This window comes from Pteropus medius, unplaced genomic scaffold (genome assembly GCF_902729225.1).
Source record: "Pteropus medius unplaced genomic scaffold, Ma_sr-lr_union100, whole genome shotgun sequence".
In the NCBI taxonomy this organism is placed as follows: Eukaryota; Metazoa; Chordata; class Mammalia; order Chiroptera; family Pteropodidae; genus Pteropus; species Pteropus medius.
This window is the reverse complement of record NW_024340696.1, coordinates 8,703,020-8,729,780: the sequence shown is the minus strand read 5'-3', so window position 1 is coordinate 8,729,780 and position 26,761 is coordinate 8,703,020. Positions and strand designations below refer to the sequence as shown.

Sequence of the window (26,761 nt, the reverse complement as noted above, 5' to 3'; positions counted from 1 at the left end):
TATAATAGAAAAAAGTTTTTAATTTGCATTTGTGTTTTATGATAGTTAATATAAAGTAAACTTAATATGGATATAGATGATTTAATGAAAGTTAACTAATCTGGAAAGGATACTTTTATTCTTCCATTTTTCCAATTTCCAATTTGAATAGATAGCTTTGATAAGTTTATGGAACTGACTGGGCCTTCAGATGTCCCTGAGAACAATAATTTGGCATTAATATATCAGAAATGCATTTTTTCTAATGTTATATTGTTTAGATATTTTCTGTTCTTGTATGTCTTTGTGTGACTGACTTCTATAATTATAAAAAAATTTCCTTTTCTGATCAAAATGTTATCCTCAAACATTCTAATATTATATTATCTCTACTTATTCAATTTAAGATAACTCAATAGATGAAGAGCACTTTTTTTGAATTTTTTAATCATACTGAGTAGAAAATGTTGCATTTTAAAGCCTCCAAATAAGTATAGAATTGTTCTGGTAAATAAGTGAAAGTAGACCTGACAAATTTTCTTTAAATTACTCAACCACCTACAGGTATTATTGCCTATGACTCTTCTGAAATGAGAATAAATTTTATAGAGTTACAGCAGCAAAGTGAAAGAGTGTGTTTGATAGATTCCCTGAACAGTTTCAACACCCACAGGTATTATTTGTAAGAAAACAATCATGCCGAGTCTTCAGCTGGTTAGAGAGGGCACAGCATTCTATCTTCACCTGACATCCTATTTGTTCCGTCAACATCCTGGGCCCCCTGCCTGCTGCCCCCTCCTCCCAAAACAATAATGCTCACTGAGAGGTTTGTGTGAATGGACAAGAATATGAATGTTTTTTTCCTTTCCCTTGAAGAACTAGAACAGTATTGAAGGCATATTCTTGGGGTAAGAAAAACCAACTGTCTTGAGGATTGATTCTTTTTTCTATTTTCTATTCAAATTGATCAATGTTGTCAGTGATTGTTAGTTAAAATCTTTGATTATTAAGGCTGACTACTGATTGATGAACGGGAGACTCCTAAGTGTGAATGTTTTGGAAATCGTTGCTTTGCTTTATTTTATTAAGAGACATATAGTAGTTTCCTTTCACCTGTTATGAATAGCATTAGCTTGAATATATCAATCGTAACAACATATTGCTGACTTCCAAATGATATAATTATTTGCTTATCTTATATATATGTAAATAACAAAAGATGTAAATGAGTATAGCATTAATTTATTATTCTCTTCAGTCAAATATTTTTCATTAACTGTTATGTAGAAAATTAATTCTACATAATTTTCTAAAACATAATCAATATCCTGTTATATTTTTTAAAGATTTCAAGTTTCTGAACAAAGTCAATTTTGCATGAAAAAAGGATATGGCAAGAGTTTATCAACACTTAATATATGTCAGTAGGAAGTACATTTTGGAAGTTTCAGAGAAGAGAATGGTAGCATAAGTAAAAGCTGCTGGAAAGATCTTAGTCTTTGGCCTTGGCAAGCCATCGATGAGTTAAGTCTTCCAGAGCTGTACTGCCCAATAGACTATCCCGCTGTGGTTTTAAATTTTAAATTAATTCTAATTAAATAAAATTAAAAAATTTAGTTCCTCAGTCCCACTATCTACATTTCAAATACTCAATTGCCATATCATCATTGAAAATTCTATTGGATAGTGCTGTTCTAGAAGGAAGAAATTCAGTCTAGATCCTGTAATTATACTTCTGCTATCAGATTCCAGATTCTATGACTAACAAAATAACAAAGGATCTTTCAACATGGTCTGAGTTTAGTTCAGTATGGTGTAGGTAATATACTGTAGTTTCAAAAACAAACAAACAAAAAACATGGGAGGAAACCAAACCCATAAGTTACGATCTGTCATCTAACCACCAGATGGATACTTTTAGGACTTTCAGTTTCTTTCAGGATCTCTATAAATAAACTATGCAGTGTGGTATCCTTAGGGATTATGATTCTGGCAGTCACTGAATTAACCTTACCTTGTTTGGTGAGAAAAGATCCCACCATCCCAGAAAGAAATTAGAGAACCAAAGAAGGAAAACTCAAATGTTGAAGTGTTGCGTACTCCTCATGGGCCCAGTCTGTGCGTTAACCAGGGTTGAGGATACAGGAGAATTATCCAAGACCCTGCCCTTATGAAGCTTACATTCTTTTTTTGGAGATAAAGCATACTCATGTGAAACTATTAAGAAATATGCTTTGCAGTATATAATTAAGTGCTAAAAATATACGATACAGATTCTGTGTTGTATAGAACATAAATATAGATTAAAAATAGAATGTGAAAAATTGAATGAAAGCATTTAAGGTTGAAATGAACTTTAGAGGCCATATAATACAGTCCTCTCATTGTATATATAATAAGTGTAACAACAACACTAATAATACTTATCTCATTGGATTTTTTGTGAGGATTAAATATTTAATGTATATAAAACTCTTAACACAGTACCTGGGACATAGTAGGTATTGGCTATCAACATCATCATCATCATCATTATCATCATCATCTTTATAATTATTTTTTTCAGCTTTATTAATGTATAATTGACAAATAAAATTGTAAGATATTTAAAGTGCACATTGTGGTGATTTGGTGATTTTCACAATATACATTGTGAAAACATTCTCTCCATCTAGTTAATTAACATACATCTATCTATCTATCTATCTATCTATCTATCATCTATCTATCTATCTATCTATCTATCTATCTATCTATCTATCTATGGAGAACATTTAAGTTCTGCTCTTTTAGCAAATTTCAGCTATATGATAGTGTTATCAACTGTAGTCATCATATTTTACGTTAGATTCTCGGACTTTATTCATCTTACAGCTAAAAGTTTGTGTCCTCTTACCAATCTATCCCTTTTTGCCCCACCACGCAGCCCCTGGCAAACACATCCAAAATGAGACAGCAAGGTAGACTTGTAATGGGACTAGAGCCCTGTTTTTGCTGTTAGAGTAGGCAAGGTATGCATTAACTGAAATACAGGGAAGATTTGCAAAGGAGACATAGAGGCAATAGCATGAATTTGGGAGTAAGATATTTTCAAACAGGTTATACTTAATACAAAAAAGATTACTGGTAGGCTTTGAATGCTAATGAAAACTTAGAGTGAATAGGGTTAAAGAAAGTGTTGATGTTGAGGAAATGTGCGCAGTTGTCACAGCTTAAACCTCTCAGATATTGAGAGTGGCTCATGTTATTTTGAGGTTCACAGTATATTAAGTAATGTAGAAATGTCAAAACATAATTTAAAAATCGTTGGTTATATTTTACATGATTACACTTAAAATTAACTCCGTCAGCACCCTCCCCGATATGACATAATTGTTCTATTTTTATAATTATAAGAGCTTATAAGTACATTAATTTATAAACCATGTAGGTATTATGGTCTGGTAGTGGAACGAAAATTTTATAACAGTTGTCTTCTTTGGTTGATTCCATCACTGTATCTCTTTGATTGTATGTCCAACTTTATTTGGAAGTAAGGTAAAAGACTAAGTATGTGGCGCATTTTGAATGTAAAACTGAAGCCAACAGGCCTTTCTCAACCTCAGAATTGAACATGAGATCCTAGAGTGGTTGAGGACTATGGATGGAGGATGAAAGTCACAAAATTTGGAAAGCATATACTAGAGTTGACTTTAGGAAGGAGATAAATGTTTCAAGAAAGCAAATTCACATAGACACTACACAAGGTATGCAATGTATATTTTAAATATTGCCTAAATCTTACTTGATCCTTCATATAAAGTATCACTCATTGTAGTGAGGGGAAAAGTAAAAACTAAATTTCATTCAGGCTAAATAAATTAACCAATTCTTTTAGGTAATGCTCAGCCTTTGAGATAAAGAGGCTGAGATGCTCATATTTCTGCCTTTCTTCTGTGTTCCCTCCAAGAAGTCATCTGAGTTTATATGGCAGAGAGGGAGTTAAGTCACAACTGGGGCTGTTCCTCTTGCAGGTACACAAAGAGCAAGAGGGGTAGTTTTTAAGGAATGAATGATTAGATTTTTCTCAACTTCCATATGTATTTTTACGAAAATTATTCTGTCTGAGAATGTGACTACAGTGAGGTGTATGTCATTTCTCCTTTCCCATCTTTTATTATCCTTAGGCAAAGCATACCTCTTCCTCATCCTGAATCTACTCTGGTGCTCCACCTGGCAGTATAAAAATGTCCAGGGCATCAAACAAAGAGATGTTTTGAAATATTGATGCCATAAACTTCTGGAGGGGCTCTAAATATTTCCTTGTTGTTATATATGTGTTTCTGTTAAGGAAGAAATGGGATAGAAATATGAAGTCGAGGAGATTTTCTGATTGTTAAAGAAGAGCTTTTCCGTATATTTTAAAAGATGGATGATGATTGTTATAAAATTGTTCTGGTATTTAATCTCACTGGACAGATTTAAAAGAAAAATGATAGTTTTATTTATTAATGCCAATATTTATAATATGCCAGAAAACACATTCTTTGCAACTGTTTTTAAGCTAATACAAAATTTTAATGTCAGCTTAAATGATATACAATTTTCTAAGTGAGGGATACATAGTTTTCTAAATTCTTTTGGATAGTATATGAGTAAAATGTTTTCTAATTTTCATGGTGCCATGGAGGAAAAGTGGGTCCTTTGATCCACATAGCCTCCAACTGCTGCAGGATCAGTGGTCTTGTCTGTGGCTGAGATTTGCAGCTGATGGAACTCCTAAACTGTTGGCTGCTCTCTGCTTGGTCAGGAATGCTCCCTGGAAGCTTTAGCTTTAGCATGGCTCTCATTGACTTTCTACCACATTTTCCATCTTGCCTATGACCTGAGCAGGTGACCCTACAACCTCTGCAGTGCAGTCACTGTGGCATTTTGGCCCTTAATATTTGTGGCCCTTCTGGCTTACGACTTTTCAACTTTTTGGTTCCCTAGGGGGGCCATGTAAGAATTTGCAGGACTTATCCACACTCTGACTGAAAACTACTCAAGAAAGCTAGATTATGGCCTTCTTTCTGCCCGCTGCACACTATTCCACTGCATTTACTTTGTGGCTCCATCCTGCTCACCTCTGCTCAAGGTTGGTGCAGGAGGCAGCTTAACACAGTTACCTCCCAGAGTATCAGATGAACATCCAGATGGAAGCCATTTGTCCTTAGCCTTCTCCTCAATTTATCTAACACACCTGACCTTCTCTGGGCAGAAGCTAGAAGATAGACAATAGCCTGTGTACCTCAGTACTACCTTATCCCCCATTCTTCACATACTTTCCATCCTACCTCTTTTTAACTTCTTTTCCTTATAATCCCTTGAGACCCAAAGGGATGAACTTTGAGCTTTAAGCCTCTTCTACATTGATGGCTTTCATACTTCTTTGGCTGAAATCCATAGTAAGAAGTATAGTTCCTATCATAATCCACCGTAAAAAAAATACATTTTACGTTGCAATTCAGTATTATTTTTATATATATATATATACACACACACACACTCTTTCACATATGAATATGAAACAAGATTTAACCTTACTAACAGTGAGGCCCTGTTAAAACTCTGGCATGGACCCACTACATTTATTTTATAGCCCACCGACGTATTGTTTTAGGGTTATATTTTATGCTGTGCACCTAAATATGTTTAAATTTTTAAACATTTCTCTAATACCCTATTATTAAATGTTCAAACATACAGAAATGTTGAAATAATTTTACAGTGAATACCCATATACCTACAACATTGAATCTATTATTAACATTTTACTTTACTTAATTTATCAAATGGCTATTCATCTGTCCGTCTCTCTGTTTATCAAACCATTTTTTGATGCATTTCAAAGTAAGTTTCATATATCATGTACTCCCCCCTTTTTCTTCCCTCTCTCCCTTTTTTTTCCTTTTTCCTTCCTTTCTTCTTTCCTTCATTCCAAGCTGGCATATGTTGTGATTGTTTTGTGTCTGGGATGTAATAGGTCATTAAATATCTTGAATATTACTATGAACCAGAGGTAGAGTAGAAACACAAAGCTATGAACAGAACTAAAGCTATAGGCCTGCTGGGCTTCTGGTTGGAAGTAATCTGTCTTGTCTTCTGAAGGATAGGGACTAAAAGGCTCGATATGAGATGGAGGGCCGGGACCTGGTTCACTGTGAAGGTAGGGACAGGGGTTCCCAATCTTCTTAACCCCAATTTTAGTCTAGCTTGGGAAAACAGGCTGAATTTGCCTGAAGAAATTTGCAGGTGTACTGACAGGACCAGTGGATTTATAGGAACCTCTGGGCCTATTGAGTGAGAGGGGAGCAAAAAGATAAAATTTTATTTCTCAGAACTGAGTCAGCCACCTACTGCTTCTATGACTGGATGTATACTATCAATAAAGGTGTCAGAGAATAGGAGAACCAAATTTTTAGGATTTAGTTCTGCACTGGAATCAGTGAAAATAATAGAAGCATCCCTGATAGGGAGGGAGGAATACTCAAGAAGGATATTCACGAAGGGTTAAACTTTACTAAAAAGAAAAGTAAACTCAGAAGGAAGACAGCAAGTTCAAGAAACAATGGTGACCATATAAATTGATAAAATAGAAGTTTATCAATTTTACTGATATTTTCTAAGAAACAACTTCTGATTTGATTTTCTATTTTTTGGTTTGCTTTTACTTCATTGGTTTTTTTCTTTTTAATTTCTTTTGCTTATGTAGAGTTTAGTTGATTCTCATTTTCTAGTTTCATAAGATGGAAGCTTAGATTGTTTTTAGATCTTTCTACTTTTCTAATATAAGCATTTTAATGCTATCAATTTCCCTCAAAGCACTGTTTTAACTCTGTCTACTAAATTTCAGTATGTTGTGTTTTTGTTTTTATTTCATTCAAAAGATTTAAAAATTTCCTTGTGATTTCTTCATCTGTTATTTGGAAGTGTGTTTTAAAATTTCAAATAATTTGGGGATTTCTATATAACTTTTTGTTATTGATTTCTAGTTTATTTCCATTGTGGCCAGAGAACATACTCTGTATAATTTTCTTTGAAAAATTTTGAGCGTGTTTCACAACTCAGAATATTGTCTAAATGAATGTGCCGTGTATTTTCTGTTTCGTTGTTTGGGAGTGTTCTATAAAACGTTAATTTGCTGAAGCTGCTTAATAGTGTTGTTTAAATCTTTCAGTATCTTTGCTGTAATTGTGAATTTCTCCTTTCAGTTCTAAGTGTTTTCTACATAATACTTTGAATCTCTCTTAGTGGAGTCATATATATTTAGGATTTTTATATATTTAGAAGTTTTATTTCCCTCATGAATTGACTTTTTAAAATCATTATGAAATATTTCTCTTTATTCCTGGTAATATTCTTTGTTCTGAAGTCTAGTTTGTTTTATATTAATACAGCTACTGCAGTTTTCCTTTTACTAGTGTTATCATGAGATATTATTTTCTATTCTCTTTTAAACCATCTGTTTTTATATTTAAAGTGATTCTTGTAGTAGGAATATATTTTGGTCTTGCTTTTTTTTCTCCAATCTGACAATTTCTTGCTCTTAATTGGAGTGTTTAGACCTCTCCGATTTATATTTGATATGATTATTAAAATGATTTCGTTTAATCTTGTCATTTAATCTTGTTATTTATCTCATTTGTTCTTTTTTTTTTTTTACTCTTTTTTCTTAGCTCTTTTAAATTAAGTGTTCTTTTAATGATTTCATTTCCTCTCTACCATAGGCTTATTAGCTATATATCTTTATTTTGTTTTGTGTATATAAATTTACATGTAGTTGCATTAGGATTGTCAACATACATATTTAACTTTTTATAGTCTATCTTTAAATAAAATTTATTTATTATATTCTCAGAAATTATACCAGTGTATTTCCATTTATCACTCCTGTTCTTGGTGCTACCACTGTCACATATTTATGTCTTGAATATTTCATTGTTTTAAAATAAGGAGAAATAAGAAAGACATTTCCATTCCATAGAGGAGAATGGGAAATACAAAGCTAGAAAAGAGCATAGTATGACTCTTGGACAGTGGCAAGATGACTTGGCTTAGGAAGATATTCTAGTATTAAGGAATTAAGAGAAATAAATTTGAACTGATAAGAGGGTCTTGATGATAGAAGACTTATGAAACCAGGCAAGAGAATATAACTGGAAATATAGTTTTTATATTTAGAATATAATTTTCTCTTATATTTGAAATTCAGAAACTAAATGCCTTAATTCCAGGTAAACTGTTGTAGCTGCAGCTTTCTTTTCTAACAGCTTCTTATGGAATTGGAGGTGTTTTATTCCCTAGTTCAGCCTAATGGTTACCACAGAAACAATTCAAAATGAATAAAACAGAGAAAAAGAACTAGAAAAAGAAACATGCAGACTCAAATATGTGTTGCTAGAGTCCAGATAAAGAAGAGAGAGAGGGACAGAAAAAGTATTTTCAGAAATAAAGACCAAAAATTTGATAAATATTAGAACCCAAGAGATTCAAGCTCAACAAATCTCAAACAGATAAATCCTCCCCTACCCACAATAAAAAACACAAAAGATACTTCATAATCAAATTGCGAAAAGGTGATAGATATAAAATCATAAAACCAATAGAAAGATACCCCATAATATCAAGAGAAACTGAGATAAGAATGATATCCAGTGTCACATGAGAAACTTCTATAGTCGAAAGATAATAGAACACCACTTTAAAGTTTTAAAATAAAAACCAAACCTTTTGACTTAGGATTCCATAGTTAGTGAAAATGCCTTTCAACAATGAAGGTGAAATTAAGGCTTTCTCAGACAAAAAAAAATTTTAACAAAGAAATGTTTAAGGAAGTTCTTCTGGAAAAAGGAAAATAGTCCAAGTGGAGACTTAGATTTGTTAAGGAATAAAGAGTGTAAAAACCCATAAGAATGTGGGTAAATAAAATACACTTTTTCACATTTTAAAATTTCTTTAAAGGATAAGTATCTAAGTAAAAAAAAAACAAAAACAAGATTTTCTTAGTTTAAATGGGCAGAAGAACTGAATAGACATTTTACCAAAGAATACATACAGATGGCCAGAAGTACATGAAAAAAATGCTCAGCATCACTCATTATCAGGGAGATGCAAATAAAAACCACAATAAGATATCATCTCACACCTTTTAGTATTATTAAAGAGACAAAATAACAAGTGTCATTGAGGATGTGAAGATAAGGGAACCCTTGTGCACTGTTGATAAGAGTATAAATTAGTGTGGTGCTATAAAAAACAGTATGGAGGTTCCTCAAAAGATTAAAAATAGAACTATTATATGATCCAACAATTGCACACACACACACACACACACACACACACACACACACACACACACACACACACGGTGAATACTACTCAGCCATAAAAAAGAAGAAATATTGCCATTTGAGACAGCATGGATTGACCTTGAGGGTATAATGCTAAGTGAAATAAGTCAGACAAACACAAATAATGTATAATCTTTTTAGTATGTGGAATCTAAAGGAGCAAAACAAAACAAGCTCATGAATGCAAGAATAAATTGGTGGTTGTAAGAGGTTGGAAGTAGAAGTTGGGAGAAATGGATGAACAGGTTTTTTTTTTTTTTTTTTTTAGTTTAAATAAATTGAATAAAAATTTTAACATTTTGCAATACAAAAAGTCATTTTTGTCAAATCTGAGGAAAAACTTAGTGTTAATATAAAAAATAGTTTCATCAAGAACATACTATGAAGCTAATAATTTTCATTAGGAACTAATTTCTAGATAAATATTGCCCATTATTTGTTTCAGAAGATCTTTCAAATGCTTCAGCAGTTATAAAGAAGAAACCTTATTGAGTGTTTTATCTGTGGTATGAATATTGTATGAACAATGTCATTGATGTCAAGGAAACAAAATCATTTTCACTTGTGATTTTGACATGGGTTTCTTAGTGTATAGAAATTTTGGTATCAAATCTTTCCTTTTTCTTTACACTCAAAGTTTATGGCATATCCTGTGAGCAATTTTGCATTCTTTGGCCAAGTTATACTGCTTTGAGAACATGGGTGCTGGAGTCTGATGGCCTGGTTTCAGGTCCCAGCTATTCTGTTTAACTAGCTCTCTGGCCTTGGGCAAGTAAATTAATCCCTGTTTTTCAGTTTTCTCATCTATAAAATGGGGATAATAGTAGAGTTGTGAGCTAACACTTGTTTACACTTAAAAAAGAGATAATACCTAAAAATGGAGTATATTTATATGTGCTTAGAACAGTGCCTGGCACATAGAAAACACTGAATAAATATTAGCTTCTGTTATTATTATTATTATTAATTATCTTATCAGCTCTCTTTTCTCATATTTAATCAATTGCCATCTTTATTGAGCATAGTGCCTTGTTCTTTGTTGGAATTCAATGTTTGTTGATAAACCAGTGAAAAGGTGAAAACTCTTATTCAAATTTTCTTTTAGAGTAAGTCTGATTCTTCGACTAAATTTAACTCTTTAATCACCTTTCTTTCAATTATCTAATTGGATGCACTAAATATGCCTTCAACATTCTTTTGAGGTAAGTGGTTTCTAAGCCTGATAGTATCAGAATCACTTAGGTTCCACTTCTGCTCAATTCATAGTCAGATGGTCTGGGGCAGAACTAGGAGTGTAGTTTGTTAAGAATGCTCTTGAGATGATTCTGATACTCAGCTAGTTTGAAGTATCATGAGAGTCTTCTCTACTTTCTTGAAAACTTTTTTCAGGTCAGTTAAAAAAAATCTTTTTAACATAACTTTATCCCCTCTAGCATCTTTAAATAGGTTGTGTATTCTTTTGCAGATTTAATTTCACATACAAATGATTTTTTAATCTAAATTTATTCTACAATTTTTACTCTAAAACTTTTTTCCTGTATTAATTAATTAATCAATTTATTTATTTACTTATTTTTTGCTCTATATCATTTGTTTCTAATATGGGCTGTGTGTGTGTGTGTGTGTGTGTGTGTGTGTGTGTGTGTGTGTGTGTGTGTTTCTTTAGCACCATCTCTGGCATGGGGGCTGGGCAGCCTTTGGAGCACTGTTGCCCCAGGTTAAAGCTTGTTTAGACTTGTTCTTGCTGTGATCACTCCTTTCCTGCTTCTTCAAGCCATGCATGAGAATCAGCCTTATTACTTTAAAGTGGCACCTCATATGCTCAGAAAATTCTGCTTTTCAATTTCAAATAGCAAAATTGGCTATTTACCCACCAAATTCTACTGAAAATTAGGATCTTGCCATAGAATTTGGATGTTTTCCAGGTTTGGTGTACAATTGAATATACCAGTTGATGGGAGTGGGGGAGGAGAGATGAAACTTTAAGTTAAAAGTCAGAACATAGGTTTGAAGTACTAAAAATGTTATTCAAAGTTGTACAAAATTTTTAATCCTTTCCAACCTATCCTGTGTTTGACATTTAGTTGTTACATCTTATTATGACTCTTTTTCTTTTTTATAAAAGTATATTTATGATGATATCGTAAAGATAGAATTTAGTTCTTGAAGCCTTCTGCAAATGTCATTGGACACTGGACAGTGAATGTAGCTCAAATAACCTGATGTCAGGAAAATATAAAAATCAAGGCAGCATTCTAATGGAAATAGATTTTTAAAAGTGATGCCTGTTTAAGGAAAACAGTCTCTTTTTTTTAAAACATTTATTTAGTGACTGAAAATTAGAAACTTAGAAAATGGGACTTAAAAAGGAATCAGTACTTTAAGCTTTTCTCTTTAAACAATTTGTTCTTATAGTATCAAGAGAAAAGCTTTTAGAGAGAAGAATAACAATGGTGATGATGATCATGATGATATTATCTTGTATTTTTGTGCAGATGTGTATATTGATTGTTTTAATTTCCTGGTGTTTTGGCTTTCATGAGAACTTCATTACTCATTTGAAAAGCTATCTCTTATTTCTCTTCCTATGTCCTCATTAATTAAAAAAACAATCTTTCTATAATCACACCTGTATATTTTCTGCTCTGGCAATACTTAGATTATTACTGATTTTTTTTCAAAGTAAAAGATTAAAAGACAAATAATGCATTATGAAAATTTCTCCTTTTTATGGGAACATACCTTAAAGAGGAGTTATTTCTGCATCTTGTAATGCTTATCTTTCTTTGAAGTCTATAGCAGGTTTTTAAATAATGGACAGTTGATAAAAACAAGTTGAACACACAATCTGTTAGAAGGTATGGACACAAATGTAGAATATACATTATAAAAAGAACTATTAGTTCAATTCTACTTACATATTATTTCTCTACTAATTATTTTCTACAAAAATGAAATGATGTTACTTTAATGACTTTTGTTTTTTGAGGGTAGAGAAAGACCCATATAGCATATATAGGTTGGATGATTTTTAACCATATGTATTTTATGACTTATTTTTATAGTATCATGTCTTATAGTAATTTCCCGTTTAATCAAGTATGTACTTGCCTTAAACAGAGTAGTTTCAGTGTACAATCATTGGAATGACACATGTAGAAGTACATTATTTGTCTATGTAAGACATAGTTTCTAGTGACAGCATGTGGATCTTCTTTTATAGAATTACTTCTGGTTTTCTATTATGTGTCTAATTTGCAGACGGATTATATGGAATACTTTGTGCTATTCCTTTGTATACATATATACTTTTCCCATTTGTGATTTTATTAACTAAGACAAGTTTTCAAAATTTAGTTAATTTGTTTACAGCACTCCAGATAAGAAAATCTAAAAATTTAGTTTTAACTTAAAATCATTTTGAAGTTCATATATTTCAGCTTACATTTACATATCGATCTACTCATTTTCAAATGTACAAATCAGCACAGATCAGAAGTTAAGACATCTCACCTACTTCCTGCCGTAATTTCTTTATCTTTGGGGAAATGAGAGCTGCTTGCCTGAGTGTGCTGCCCCATCTCCCTTTTCCATCTTGTTGCAAGCTCAGTGTAATGGAGGGTGTGTATGGTCCCAGCAGGAATGATTCTTCCTTATTGTCCTACTCACCCCATTTATAATGTTGTTTCTGAGAGGGATATATTTTGAATCTTAGATGAATTAATAAACACGTTCATTGAAACAAAATGCAGTCGTAGCGTTAAATAAAAAAAAATAAAGATTTAGATTCAAACACTGAGAGATAAGTAGAATTATTTTACTGCACGTGACACAATTTGTGCTTTAGAAAGACCACTCTGGCTGCTCTTAGCATGCAAGCAGGAAACCCAATCAGCACAGAGTCTAGGCTTGCACATGTTTCAGGGAGGGAAAATGGACAGGTCTTTTAAAACCAAAGGCCACACACCATCTCTGTCCACTTGGCCCAGCCAAGTCTTGAGTGGCTAGGACTCTGGGCTTGTCTATGAGATAAGTGCTGCATGGCTAGAGGTAGCTTCTGCTGCATGAAACATGAAACACTAGCCTTGGGGTTATGGCATGAAGCTGCCTTAGCTGATCTGGCAGGCACAATTTGGTTTTATGACATCGACTGTCATTTTAACAAAAGTGAAGTCTGCAGTAGGCCAGGTTTTTGTTCTTAAGTAGTTTGGACTCTTAGGGGTAGATCTGCCCCTTTTGCAAACAGATACTGTCCACAACTGCAGCTTAGTAAGTCCGAATTCTTCTCAAGAGTGCAGAATAGTATCACAATTCATCCATGGATCCTGAAATCTGAGTTCAAGTATTATAGACTTTTACAGCATAAATTCACCTCAAGAATTTTGTATGCATGTATTATAAATTAATAATTGATTTCAAGCTTTTATAAGCATTAGGAAATTTCTCTGTAGGGCTAATCTTCTGTCAGTCATTTATTCATGTCTACCTTCTATGACCCCTGCCACAGGGGGAAAATAAAATTCATACTAATAGTTATAATTTCTTTCTGTCCAGATTACTAAGAATTCCAGTATTTCCTCTGGAATATTCCCTTTCTGAAATTTCTCGATATCCTTTCCTATTAACACATCTCAGTGCATTAGTGAAGCTGTACTAACAGCTCTAATGCTTCTAAAGGCAAGAGGCCAGAAACTCCACCATGTTCTGCCCTAGGTGCTCCTTGATTCTGCATAGAAGTGTGGTAAGGGGAGCTTTGTCAAACTACAGATAAAATTGTGTGACATCCTTCTCCCAAAACAGTTACTGCCTATTTGCCTTATGTTTGTGAAACTACCAAGGGTCACTCCAGAGCTTCTTTCCAAAATGAAAAAGTCGGCTCTAAGGAGATTTGCTGCCTTTGTTTGCAGGTGGAGAAGTGGCTGACAAGCTTAAAGTGGTAGCTAAAAAAGAGATAAAAACATTTTAGCTAACTGAGAATTTTGTGAGTACCTGTACACAACATACAAATATATGTTATGCGTATATATCACATCTATACACACGCAAAACTTATAATCTCTAGATTACTAGTATTGAGCAAAAGTTTGTATTTTAGTTATTTAGACATGCTTGAAGTGACTTTAGACAATTTATTAATGATTTTTTTAAATTAATTTTTTAGAAATGGGAATTTTAACCTTTTTTGGATGTGGATTCAATGAAAGAACTCACACATATTCATGCATATATGTCAGTTAATATATAACAATTAAAATATCTTGCTTAACTTTTATTTATATTACTTATGAATATTTTATAATATTAAATATATATTAACTTGCATCTTTGTATTTAATTGCATATGTTTACAGTAATTTATTTCTTATATTACTAAAGGTAAGAAGCAACTTACCCTAAATTATCATATCTTTTAAATTTAGCTGCATTATATAGCAAATAATCTCCTTTTCCTTCACAAAGAAATTTATATTAGAGAACCAAAATGATAAAAACACATTTCCATTATCTTATTTGTAGCCTGTAATTTCTGAAGACCAATTTAAGGTATATTGTCTCCTTAAATGACATTAAATTAGACCTCAGTCATCTGTTCCCTGTCACTTTCTATTATTTTGTACTTGTTCATCATTCCTTGGGGGAAATTAGAGCCTGTATGGCTGTCTCTGATCTGCGTGATGCTCAGTGAGGGTGTGGTCAGGAGATGCCTCCCCTCCCTTCCTTTCCCATCCCCTCCCTTCCCCTCTCCCCCACCCCTGTCCACAGACAGACACTCTTACCCAGTGTCCTGCGCACTGTTAATGCCACTGGGTCCTGGCCCTGTGAAGTAGAATGAATGAGGCTCTTAAAAAAAAATAGCTTAAAAGTAAACTATTTTATATGTTTAAATTTACTTTTACAAGATACATATTTAAATTTAGTCTTTTGTTGTTATTCACTATTTTATGCTTTGTCACCAAAGTTTCTTACAGTTAAAATATTAACCGTTGTTCCAGAGTTTTCACCTAGGAAAATCCAGGGACAAATGACCTTATTCTGTAATACTCTAGGGGATTATATATGCACACATTTCTAATTATGGAGACATAGTGTTTGCAACTGTGAAACAGAAAGAATCAAGGACCCCTGTGGTAACCTCTTTTCATGAAAACAAGTCGTCTTTTTCACAGTGAATTAATATTTTTCATCTATTTTTTATGTAGTTGTCCCATAAATGAATAAATGACATTCTATAACATTATAGAAATTTGTAAAGCATAAAATGAAAGTCTCCTAACCAAAATTATCCCCTAGAGATAACTGCTGTTAATAACATTTTCTAGACATATTCATATAAATACATACATATACTATATATACATACATGAAAAATACAAATACTCTGTACTTTCTTTTTTTTTTTTTTTGCAATACTCTGTAATTTGTTTTATTATGTACTATATCAAGAACCTTTTCCACATCACTACATAGAGAGAGATCAGTTTTCATGGCTGTATGTATTCCACTGTGTTAGGCTTTGGGGATCTAATAACACTTTTAGGTGTTGGTAAATAGATAACTAGATAGTATGATATATAGACTCAGGAGCCAGGCAGGAATTAAAATACAGTCTTCACTTTACCACTGGTAGGTGATTGAAGAACTTCTCGCTTTCCCTGGAGGACAGCAAATCACTGCCCTGGCAGAGAAGAAGTATGCCAGCCAAAGGAGGGGAGAGGGTGAGGAAGAAAGAGGGAGAATGACAGAGGGAAGTGGGGGACACTTCTGTTAGAAATACTGAGTATGAACTTCTAGAATTAGAATTGTTGGAATAAATAATATCTACATTTAGTTTTCCACAGATGTTGCCTAATAGCCCAATGAGAATCTTGAGCTCATTTACATTATATTCAAAGATGAATGAGTGCACCATTTCCCTGCATCTTTACTTTTATTCACCTGTGCCAGCCCAATGTATTAAAAAATTCTCATTTAAAAAAATCCATAGACTATTAATGAAGTTAGCTGTATTTCTGTATCTTTATAATTCGTTCATTTGTAGTTTTGCTCAATTAACTATGTTCGTCTTCTCTTATTTAGTTATGAATATCTTTTATAGGTTAAGTATTTTTACATTATCTGTCATATGAAAATGTGATATATTTCTCCCTAAATTTGTCATTTAAAAATTTTTTCTAGTGTCCTTTGACATATAGTAATTAAATTTGTATTTAATAAATTCTGTCACTTTTTAAAAAATAGCTTCTTGGTTTTGTGTTGTGTTAAGCAAATTTTCACATTCTAAGAGTATAAGAATATTTTCCTCTAATTTTTATGTTTTTATTTTTAAATTTTTAATTCATATAGAATTTAATTTTGTAATTGTACTAGGAGTATAAAAGCCCATACTTTCCTATTATAAAAATTAATATATTTGTGTTGTAAAACTTTTAAAAGTATTTATTAACGGTGCTTAGCTATTTATGTTAAGTTCCTAAATGAATTACTCTGAAAGTTTAAGCATCTCATAACACCTTATATTAATTTTAACTATGACTACATATAGACTCCTATATATGCATGTTGACTCCTCTTAGGAATGGGACCAGTTGGTCCTGGGTGGCATGTCGTCTTCATTCATGTAAAAGGTTCTGCTTTTGAATAACTACCTTTACTTTGTTTGGGAGGGTACCAGCTTAGGGCTATTCAAGAAAAACTGAGAAAGCCAGGTAGTTCTGGCAGCCTGAGGAACTGGCATACCAAAATTTCATATACTCGAAGTGTGATTGATTTCTGGTGAGAAGAATATGGATGTGGGTGTGGGGAGAGACTAGATTTATTGAGCTCCTCCCTTGTGTCAGATACTGGTCGACATTAATGTTTACTCATTGATTAATAATGAAAGTGAAAAGAGAAAGATATGACTCTCATCATTGCTAGACTAACCCCTATGTTTGTTTTCTCTGGTCCCATCCCATCCCATCATCTCTGGTGGGCCTTCCCTCTTTCTTGCACTTTCCTGTATTGGCTTCTTTTCCTTACGTTTTTTATTCCTTTTTCTTAGCAGAAATCCTTCCACAACTCCTCTATTCCCTTGACATACTTCCCCAGTGTTCCCCTCTAAATAATGCAGGGAGGAATTTTTATTATCTGCCTTAAGTTTATCACCAGCATTGCTCAATCCCATAATTGACTTTTTTTTTTTTTTACAGATTCTATGAATCTTGCCTCAATTAGCTCTGACTGAAACCTACTATGCAACAGCTGCCCTCCCGAGATATAGCAACCATACATTGTGGATGTTCCAGGACTTGAGATTTAATTTAAGCTTATTACTTAATCTTTTAAATACAGTTAATTTACTAAATGTTGGAAAGGGTAATAATGCCCCTTAGTTACTAAAATCACTGGCCTTTTCCTATCTCTGTAATATTGCCACTATTTAATTACTTTGGAAAGCTATTTGCTCCCTGGCTTTTGAAAACTCATCTCATTTTCCTTCTTTTCTCAGGCCATTCACCTGTGTTCTCCTTTTAAAAAATCTCTGTTCTTCCTTACTCCCCACCAAGTATGTATGTTTCCTTAGAGAACACAATTTTCATAGAGACAACACCTATCTCTATGCTGAGGGCTGCAAATTTTGCATTTGTATAAGTATTACTTGTTTACATTCAAGCTCTGAATTTCCAAGTATCCACTGAACACGATGTTCCTCTAACGTTTTAAATTCCCCATTCGGTGGCTCATTTATTTGAGTGCGTACTCTCTGCCCAGTTCTCTAGGAATTGTGGAATTTAGAGATATGTAAGAGTTCATGCCTTAAAGAACTTAAAGAAAAGGAAGGCATAAAATAAAACATAAACAAGATAATTCTAGATACCGTTAAATGCTCTCAAGAACATGAAGTAGGATATAACATCAGAGTATGGTTAGGGAGTTGATTTTTGTTGATAAGGCAACCCTCAAAGAAATGATATTTGAATAGTTCCCTGAATGATAAGAAAGATCCAGTCATGTGAACATGTGGGGAAGGAGCTTTCTAAGAAGAAGCAAAAGCAATTGCAAAGGTCTTGAAGTAAGAAAGAGTGGTACATTTGAGGGACAGAAGAATTAAGACCAACATGGCTTGAGTGTGATGATTGAGAGGGAGATCAGGAATTGTTTTGTGGAGCATGGTCAGGAGTTTGCATTTTATTCCTGGAAGATATTGGGAAACTTTAAGCATGCAAATGAAAGACAATGCTAACTCCTGTGTGGAGGAAGGACAGTAGGAGAATAAGAGTAGAGACAGAGAAACTACTTAAGAAGCTGCTGAAGTATTCAGGTAGAAATTGATTTGCACGGACTGTGTTTTAAAGTTGGAGATTATGAGAAATGACAAGATTCTTGATATATTTTGGAAGTAGATCTGAAAAAAATATACTGTTGGATTGGATTTTGGAGGTGAGCGAAAAACAAGAATGGAAGATGTGTCCCATTTGGCTTAAGCCCAAAGTGTTGTTTTATTTACTGAAGTGGGGAAGAATAGGGTGAGGGAAGAGGTATGTGCCACTAGATCTTTAAGCTGAGATGTTGAGTAGGCAATTGGATGTACAAGAGAAGAGGTCTGGGTGAGAGATACAAGGTTGATAACTATTAGTATATAGATAGTATTTGAAACTATGGTAATAGTTTAGATCACCAAGGATGAGAGGGTAGACAAAGAAAAGGCAAAGGACAGACTTAAGAATCTCCAATGTCCAGAGATTTGGTAAAGGTAGGATCAACTAAGGGAGCAGAGAAGGAATAGGTGATTGTTAAGGCACAGAGCTCTGAGAAGAAAATATTTAAAGAAGAGGGAATAATGAACATGTCAGATGCTGCTGAGGAATAAAATTGGAAGGCAATGGGAATTACCATTGGCCTTAACAAGATGTAGGTAATTTGTGACCTTAATTTTTGGATGGTGTAGAGGAGATGAAAACCTGATTTGAAGTGAGTTGAAGGAAGGAAAAAAGGAGACAGGAAGTATAAGACAACTTTTTTAGAGTGTTGAAGTAAGAACAGAAAAATGGAAGGGGCTGAACTGTTGAGGGGATGGCAGGAGTGTGTGTGTGTATTTCTCAAAGGCAAGTTTACATACTAATGGCAACAGTCAGGTAAAAGTTGAGAAAATAATCATGCAAAAGACCAATTGTATAATTTCAGGAGAATGGAGTGTTTATCTAATGTAATAGGAGAAAGGATAGAGTTTCTGAGCATAGATGTAGGTGGGCTGGTTGGCTAGGAATAGTATAGCTCAACCAATAGCTTGTGGCACAATCTTCAGTTGGGAATAAAGCACTTATCAAAGAAGTGGCATGTGGCTCGACTTTTTCTTAGCTTGGTTTTATACCTTGTACATTTTATAGTCAGAATTAACACATTTATAACATTTAGTTTTAGTAACCATAAATGCCTTAAATTGCTTAGTATGTGCTAATTACAGATCTAAAAGCTTTTAAATATGGTATGTTATCTCACTTACTTTTTACAACAACCCGATTTACAAGTTCTACTATTACTCCACTGTGCAAATGAGGAAAGAGGCAAGGAGGGGTTAAGTAATTTCCCAAGGTATGCTATATTGCCTTTCTTTGCAGTCAGCCTGTGTTACTAAGTCTTTTGAAATGTAGAATTTTATTTGCAACATTTTTAGTAACTGTAGACAGAATTCTACCTCCCATCCTAGATTCCATTTCAAAGTTGAATGCAAACAATATTTATCTATCTATCTATCTATCTATCTATCTATCTATCTATCTATTTATTTATTTATTTTTGCATATCTACAGCACCTGATATTCCAGTGTGGTCTCCCATCCAAGTACTAACCAGGCCCAACCCTGCTTAGCTTCTGAGATCAAACGAGATTGGGCACGTTCATGGTGGTATGGCCATAGACTAACAATATTTAGATATAAATACTACTAATATTTTATGAAAATACCTGTGATTTCTCTTATTGACAAAAGTCCCAGGTATTGCTAAACCAACTGTAAACTGTTGTCTACATTTATAATGGAAGGAAATGTTAAATTTTAATTAGAAGTTAGAGTAAATAAGCATTTCACCTTTTCCCAATCAAGGTCATGAACACCCTATATTCTATTCACAGACCCCTTAGAAATCCATGGACTCTAGATTCAGATTTCCTTATCTAATGGCTTGTATAGATTCAGATTAAACATTTTTGGCAAGAATAATTCACAGCTAATGCTTTGTATTTCACTTTGCCCCTTATCAGGAGCCCCTTAGTGTCTGTTCAACCCATTCTCGGTGATGGACATTGAGAGAAAGATTTTAAAGTTATATTTTCCCCCTGTGACCATATGGATTAATACCTGAGCACCATAAAAATATATTTCTTATAAAAGTTTCACCTAATGGTATTAATATTCATTTGTAATTCTTTATCAATTTTTCTTTAGGTTATAAATAAGCATATATTCTAAAAGTTTGGTTAAAGTTGTCTAAAATTTATTTGTCCCAGGAATGTTCATGATCAGTGAGGACAGCAGTAGATGGGTCAAGTTCAGCTTTTGCAATAGATGTAGAGTTGCCAAAAAAATTATAGGGCAGCCAGGTAAATTTGAATTTTACATAAACAACATATCTTTTAGTATAAGTGTGACTCAAATAGTACATGGGACATTCTTTTATTAAAACTATTGATTATTTATCTGAAATTTAAATTTATTGAACATCTTAAGTTTTTATTTGCAAATCTGGGAACTCTAGATCATTAAGAGTAAGAGAGGTAAGGTGAATGTTGGTGATTAGAAATACTCAGATGTAACCCTAGCAGGATAGACTATAAATAGATTTTATTTATTTATTTGAATATCTTGTTATTTTTATCCTTGGTACCATATTTTTTTGATGTTGCTATGAATGGGTTTTTAAAATTATTAGTACATTTTCCATTTTGTAATATTTTTGTCATTGTATAGTTCGAAATATTTTATAGTGTCAATTGTGATGTTCCTTTTATCCCATAATTTATTTAGGAATGCATTTTTAAGTTTTCAAACATATACCCTTTTTTTCTCTCCTTAAATTATCTTTCATTTGCAGATTTTTAATTTAATTGCTTTTATTGTCAGACAGCATGATCTCTATCTTAGCTTAAATTCCTGTGGAAACAAAAGATTTCTGTACTATTCTTTTATTATTGAGGATAATTCTAGCAGCAGAAATAGTGGATACGAAGATGCAGAGAAGAGGAAAAGCTCATGCAAAAAATTATTATTGCGCTGGTAAACATTAAGTATGACTCAATACTCAAGTTACTGAGCTACTTCCTGAACAGCCATATGAACTACTTCTCAGGACTATCAGTCCTGAAGGAGACAGAGGGAGGAATTTATCCAATGGCTTTCTTTTCCCACTAGTCAAATGTTAGCACTGTGGAGCATCAACTTTCCCACATTTCTGGATTATACTTAGGAGAGCACCCAACAGTTCCTGCAGCATCCTGTGCCTCAACATTAACAGGGTAGCTACTGGGTAGGGGTGAGAGGTCTATGGTTAAGACTGGAAGCAAGTTCTTTCCAGGTCATGCCAAGAGATGGCAATGGATAACCTGAATTAGCTGTTATGTAGGTGCCTTAGTCTGTAACCAGTGGCTGCAAACTATCCCTGTGATGTCAGAAACAGAGTAATCACTGATTGGCTACTCTGATATATATATTCTTTCTTCCTCTCCTCTCCTCTCCTCTCCTCTCCTCTCCTTTCTTACCAAGTTGTATTTATCACAAAAGAAAACTATAGGGTTGTATGTTGATTCTTTCTATGTTGTTCTCTTTGATACTGACATGTTTATTTATTTAGATGCATTTTGTTATAAATTATTATATTTTATAGTTATATGGTACTTATGTGTGCTATTATGAGAGTCTTAAGGCTAAGATTTATAGTACAGAGAAATCAGCACTTCTTTATTATCTTGGAAAAAGGAGGAGGACCTTCAACATCTTCAGGACTGCATGTTCTCATACCCCTTATGAAGCTGTCTCTTGGATATGGATCTGGGGTTGCCCAAGGTGGCTCCGACTCTTTAGCTCCGTCCTTATCCTTTGCCTAGCTCACTCTGGTCAGGGACTACACTTGGGCAGCCACCTTCGGGGTAATACCAAGAATGTATTCATAATCTCTCAAGCCCAGAATCAACATTTAAAAAATAAGACTATTGTGTTTTTCAAAGAGTTTGAGGACATTTTTTTTATAAGTAGTATGTTAGATAATAGCTGTCTGAGAATGTAGCTAGACTTTTTAGATGAATTCTTATGAAAAAAATAATTCCCCTTTTTGCTATAATTTGGAATTTTCCTGAAATATAATCCTGACATAAAATGATGCCACTCCATAAAAAATTCCAAAGTAAAAAATAAATGAATTGGGGATTGTTTTATTCTTTAGGATTACAAATGTCACTAATCCTCTCCATGTGTATTTAAGTATTTTTTAAGTAGATTTTATTTTTATTTTCGGAGCAGTTTTAAATTCACAACAAAATTGAACAAAAAGTAGAGATTTCCCATATACTTCCTGCTCCCACACATGCATAAACTTGCCATTATCAATACCTCCTTCAGAGTGGTAAATTTTCTACCATTGATGGACCTACACTGAGCTCACAGAGTCCATAGAATACATTAGGGCTCACTCTTGGTGTTGCACATTCTATGGGTTTGGACAAATGTATAATGACATGTATCCACCATTCTGGTATTACACAGAGTAGTTTCACAGCCCTAAAAATCTTCTGTGTTCTGCCTATTCACTCCTCCTTCCCCACAAACTATGGCAACCTTTGATCTTTTTACTATCTCCATAGTTTTACCTTTTCCAAAATATCATATAATTGGACTCATACAACGTGTAGACTTTTCAAGTTGGCTTCTTTGACTTAGCATAAATATATATTTATGTTTCCTCCATGTCATTTTATGGCTTGATAGCTCATTTCTTTTCAGTGCTAAATAATACTCTATTGGACAAAAGTTTTCAATTCTTTTGGGTATATACCAAGGAACACAAGTAGTGGATCATATAGTAAGACTATGTTTAGTTTTGTAAGAAACCACCAGATTGTCTTCTAAAGTGGCCGTACTGTTTTTCATTCCCATAAGCCATGCATGAGAGATCCCATTGCTTTACCTCCTTGCCAGCATTTGGTGTTGTCAGTGTTCTGTATTTTGGCTATCCTAATAGATATGTAGTTGTATCTCCTTGTTGCCTTAATTTTCATTTCCCTATGACTTATGAAACAGAGCATCTTTTCACATGATTATTTGCCATCTGTATATCTTTGGTGAGGTGTCTGTTAAGGTCTTTGGCCAATTTTTTATTCAGGTTATTTGTGTTCTTATTGTTGAGTTTTAAAAGTTCCTGAGATATTTTGGAAAGCAGTCCTTTATCAGATATGTCTTTTGCAAATATTTTCTCCCAATCTGTGGCTTGTCTTTTCATTCTCTTGAGGCATTATATTTTTCATTTTTCACCTCTTATAACTGATTCTTTTTTAATGTGCACTTGCTCTAGTTTCAATTTTGCCTTTTTTCATATTTTGTTCTTTATAAATGTTATTTCTTCATTTATCTCTTGCAGCATCCTAGAATGTTTATTTCATCTAGACTGAATGCATCTTTCATTATTGAAAACATTTTGGCTGTTTTTCTTGGTGTTTTATTTTTCCACCCATCCCTTGGCTTCCTCTAAAGTTATATATCCAAGCAGTGAATAGGCTCTGACTTTTTTCCAGCCTCTTTTCAAGGGAAACGTCCTCAGTGATCTCCTGACTATGCGGAGCACCTTTATTCCCATTATCCCACAGGACTGACTCGCAACAGCTTCTGTATACTTCCACTCTTTGGCATCATCAGGCTAAAAACATCAATCCTTTCTTATTTTTGAAGTGGTATATCTTGGTTTTGAGTGTACCTGTGTCATTTGGATTTTCTTTTTCTTTTTAAAATTTTATCTATCATTGTTATAAATGTGAAGAAATGAAAAATTGTCCTGGTGTGAACAGCTTGGATAAAATTGCATAACTTTAAAGTTTAGTCATTTAAAGGAAATTGAAGGAGAATAGACAATATGAGAGGACAACAGTACCCAATATGCCAGACTTGTGGCTGGGATGGAGATTTGTAGTCTGGGTACCTGCATGGGCCTGCATGCCGTGTGTGTGTGTGTGTGTGTGTGTGTGTGTATGTTTCATGGTTCAAACCACTTTTGAGATTTTTGACACTGGCATATACTACAGAGGCAGATTCACAATTTACAGTCACTATTTTTCCTTGCCTATATCAAACTGAAGCAAACTAAAAATCTAAAAATGATTTATTTAAAAACATATATCTTTTTATATTCTAAGGCACATAAGAAGAAGAAGAAAAAAGCCCCGAGTGGCGTAAAAAAAAAAAGATGTGCTAGCTCTGACACATCCTGTCTGATAAAGGAGAGCTTCAGTCTTTTAAGGATTTAAAATGAATAGCTTGTCTAATTTGTTCTCTTCGTTTTCATTTATTTCCTCCCAACTGTCTTATTTTTACCTCACATGTCATATATCATACTTTTAAATCCCTGCCTTACTTTGGCAAATTTCAATCTTATTTTTGTTAATGTGGCCAAACCCATTTTGATTTAATACTTCATCTTGCATTTCGTTGTCTTTTTTCCTCCACCTTGTCTTCTTTCTTAGTTTGAGTACCACTTCATAATATATTTTCATTTAATGGTTTATTATTTTAGGCAAGATAGGTGGGGGACAAGTGGTACTGGGTGAAATGACACATGTCAAGAGACTTTAAGAAACTCTTCTGGGTGCAAGTGATAATTATGGATATTGTGATTCTCTTTTTCTAATCTGAATATCACATTTCATAAGCTCGATATCTCTTTAAATACACTCCATACTTTCTTAATAATCATGTTATAGGTGGGTAATTAATATGACAGAGTTCAACTATTATAAAATGACCAGATTGAAAAAGTATATAGCTGATACCCATTTACTAATACCTTTAATATATTATTTAATTTTAAGAGCACGTGAATTTTAATTTAATAATATTCATTGTATTATGAATTTTACATATGTGTCTTATTTGAGTCATTGTACAATAAAATACAGATACAAAGAAACCATAGAAATAAGAAACTAGTAGGAGTCACATTCATTTATTTTTTTCATTGGGCATTTATTAAGTACCCTCTAAGTCCAGGGCTATAATAATAAAGATGATAGGTCTGAGTTTATAATATAATGAGGTGACTGACAATCATCTGATTTTGTGAAATGTAGAAAGTGCTCTAATAAGGGATGTGTAGGGAGAGCCTGATTGAAGAAGATTTGGGGACCAGAAAGTCTTTCTGTTAAGAGCAAGTAGTACTCAATTTGGTAATGATTATATAATTTCTAGAGTCTTGGGAGCTTGACATGTTATGAAAAGTAATATGCAAAATTTTGAACAATTAAATATTATTATAATAACAGAAAGCAACCAATTTAAGCTGGCTACTAGTAGCCAATGATAGCATGTTGTCAGTTATTTTTACTTATTTTAATGAATTTGTCACCTTTTTTCTTGAAATAACAGATGAGGTATAAGAAATACTAAAGCAATCTATCTAAATGAAATCATCAGAAATTCCTGGCTTTTTAAAAACAATGATGCTCTTTTTAATTTGAAAATTAGATATTTGCTTGAATAGATGAAAAATATCTAACCTTATTAATTTTTACATTAATTATAGATAGCTCTAACAATTAAATTGACTTGTGTTTCTCTTTAACTTGATGAATTTCTTGTCATTATTACATAAAGGAGAATTTTTTCCTTACTCAAAAATTATATTGTTGTTACTGTGATACTTTTCCCTGGGTTTTCAAAATTCTTTTACTTTTTCATTTAAAATTACTAAATATGTTCTATAATGCTTGTCACACATTAATGCCAATGACTCTAAGCTATGTTTAAGTTATCCACTGGCATCTAGTAATTATCCAGAACCATGAAATGCAAGACAGTATCTTCTGATGTGTAAAATTTCAATCCTGAAGAGAATTTCTGAATTTAAAACACCTCTTTAGATAGTTTTAATTTAAACTTTTTAAAACATATTTTAAAATTACATACATTCCTTACTTAAGGTTCTCCTTTTGATCATTAGTTTACTAAGATCCTGTGTATGCAAACGTAAGTTATTAGAGATATGGCTTAAGTATTAACAGTGTCATTTCAGGTCATATTTTAAAGCTCTTAGATTTTCTAAGGAAAAATTTCCATTGTATAAAGACACCATATTTCTTATAAAAGGTGATCAACTGTACATGTTAAAAATAGTCATTCAGAGCAAATGAACTCATATAGAATTTTTTATAGTATTTTGCAAAAACATGTATTCCT

At 33.1% G+C, this 26,761-nt stretch overlaps 1 protein-coding gene and 1 pseudogene across 2 annotated transcripts in view; one reads left to right on the top strand and one right to left on the bottom strand.

Annotated features, from left to right (window-relative positions):
- Nucleotides 1–26,761, top strand: part of DCDC1 (doublecortin domain containing 1) — a 367,143-nt gene that overhangs the window by 90,893 nt on the left and 249,489 nt on the right. The gene's annotated exons all lie outside the window — the stretch shown is intronic.
- On the bottom strand, nucleotides 20,132–20,250 carry LOC120609455 (uncharacterized; annotated as a pseudogene).